At 49.0% G+C, this 2,500-nt stretch overlaps 1 protein-coding gene across 5 annotated transcripts in view; it reads right to left on the bottom strand.

The window, feature by feature from the left end:
* numb (NUMB endocytic adaptor protein) overlaps positions 1-2,500 on the bottom strand; it is a 53,878-nt gene that overhangs the window by 36,065 nt on the left and 15,313 nt on the right. Inside the window, exon 1 of one of the 5 annotated variants that reach the window (XM_061249587.1) lies at positions 1,742-2,052. The exons of the other annotated variants lie outside the window; for them this stretch is intronic. The gene's annotated coding sequence lies outside the window, so the exon portion shown is untranslated. Of the gene's footprint in view, positions 1-1,741; positions 2,053-2,500 lie in introns of those variants that run through there. 5 annotated transcript variants of the gene reach the window in all.

Genomic DNA, 2,500 nt, shown 5'->3' with positions numbered 1-2,500 from the left:
GTCTTAACCCGACAAAGCAGGTGTAAAAATATCCCCGTTACCTAAAATGAAAAGTGTATCGCGTCTCCTGTGACGCAGGCTAACTGGAGCGGCGCACGGAGCGCGGTCGCCCCCTTCCCGCGGGAGGGGCCCCAACGACCGGCCCTCACAAGGTCAAAAGGTCAAAAGGTCAAAGAGCTGCTCCCATCTCCATTCGTCATAGCGCCGGAAGTGTTCAGCTAATCTAATCTGGCCAAATAAGTCTGACACAAGGACCAATTCCCGACCTGTCACAGGGCTCCGCAGTGCTCCCATTTGCCCCCAAATAGTTTTTTCCAGTTCGTTTGCACACACAGGCTTACTAAGCACTTTATTAGGTAGACCTGTACACCGGCATGTTAAGGCAGATATTTCATCAGCTAATCGTGTGGCAGCAACTAAATGGATAAAGGCATGTAGACTCGGCTGTTGTTCAGACAAAATGTCAGAATGGGGAAGAAATGTGATCCAAGTGACTGTGTGTGCCAGACAGGGCGGTTTCAGTATCTCACAAAATGCCGATCTCCTGGGATTTTCACACATAGCAGTCTATAGTTTGCAGAGAATGGTGTTGAAAAACAAAAAAATGTGCAGCGGTTTTGTGGGCAAAAACATGGTGTTGATGAGAGAGGCCGGAGGAGAAGGGCCAGACTGGTCGAAGCTGACAGGAAGGTGACAGTAACGCGAATAACCGCACATTACAACAGCGGTATGCAGAAGAGCGTCTACGAACACATAACGTGTCAAGCCTCTAAGTGGATAGGCTACAGAAGCAGGAGACTAAAACATTAGTCTAATAAATACCTACTAAAGTGCTCACTGAGTGTATACTAATTGGGGAAAGTGCATGGAAAAGTGTTAGCGCTGAGCCTAGTGTCATTAATCACACGCGGGGACGCTGACCTCAGAAGCAGGAACTGAGTGAAAAACACGCACGCGAATGCACAAACGCCACAATGCGCCCCACTGACTCCACGTCCCACATGCGATTTATGACTGTCCTTCAAAGCTGGGCAGCGCAGTGCAGGCACGCACACGGTACCCACACCCACACCCACACCCACACCCACACCCACACCCACAGTCTGGTGTCAGGTGTGGAGAGCAGAAGTAAAAATTCACCTTCACCATTTTAATTTGCTTCCCATAGGGCCCCATACATATCTGGACCTCTGGCTCCGATTGGTTAATGAAACTATTCCTCTCCTTTAAAATCAGCCACATTTTTGCTGAAAAGCTCATAATGGGAGCCCAAGACCATTTCATTTCTTCCAGGCTTATCACAAAGGGCATCTACGGGCCGGTCACATTAAACCTGGATAGTTAAGCCGGCTAAGGGCAGAGCTTATGCACAGGGGGGGGGGGGGTTCTTAAATCCAGGTTTCCCACACTTCCCTCCGGAATGCCACAAATTCAGGACCTCCTCTCCCGCTCACTAAGCCTCGCTCCTCAATTTAACTTCATCTCATCGGTCGAATTTAACGACCCGTTAAACTGAGCAATAAGACACAGGCCCGTACGCTAAATGTCATCAATGAAATATATAAATGACCTCAATATCCGGGAAAATCAACGCAGTGCCGGGATCAAAGACTTTCGCAGATGATCAGAGTCTCTTGACTAATCTCAGACCTCTAATCTCTCGCTATTTAAAGTGCTTTATCGTCGGTCCGTCGTAAAGGCGGCGGTTGTTATCAGGAGCTTTAAAGTCGTAGATGCTTACCGTGCTGAAGCGGAGGACTTTCTGGGGTTTCTGAAGGAGAGCGAGACGTTATCTACGGCGACGGTGTGAAGAGGACAGCGAATTCGGCTCCGTTCCGAGACCTAGTTGACAAGCGCTCTACCCACACAAACTCGGCAACCTAAACCCGGTCGTGTCTGAATCCAGTTTCTCAACAGGAAGTAAGTGCAGAGGAGTGATTTTGAAATCCCGATTTTGAAACCTTTCCAGATAAACAATCAGAGTTTATTTACAGACAACTTGCACAAGCCTGAGGCGCACGAGTGCGACTTCTCCATCTGTGCGGTTGCCTGTGTGGGCCTCTGCCCGGGTGCAGGTGTGGTGTTTACAGGAATAAAGCTTGCGGGAGAGAGCCAGGTTCGCAGGCGCGGGAGGGTGGAGTGAGAGAGGGATCCATTACTGCCGCTGCCGTCACTGTTAAGGCCGGTTTATACTCCGACGGGTGATGTCATAAATTAAATATATTTTAAACTAAACAGCGGCCATAGTCGCAGTCAATGTCGGGCAATGTTACAACATTCATGAACATTCTGCGATTTCAGTCGAGTGATGGAGAATAAATCAGCCTTTACCCTCTGCTACTGCTGCTACTGCTAAACATGCTACTGCTACCTCTACTGCTGCTACTGCTACCTCTACTGCTGCTGCGACAACTGCTACTACTACCACTACCTCTGCTACTGCTACTATGACAACTGCTACTACTACCACTACCTCTGCTACTGCTACTATGACAACTGC

Source organism: Conger conger, chromosome 1 (assembly GCF_963514075.1).
Source record: "Conger conger chromosome 1, fConCon1.1, whole genome shotgun sequence".
In the NCBI taxonomy this organism is placed as follows: domain Eukaryota; kingdom Metazoa; phylum Chordata; class Actinopteri; order Anguilliformes; family Congridae; genus Conger; species Conger conger.
The sequence above is the reverse complement of the archived record's forward strand: the minus strand, read 5'-3'. Positions and strand labels throughout refer to the sequence as shown.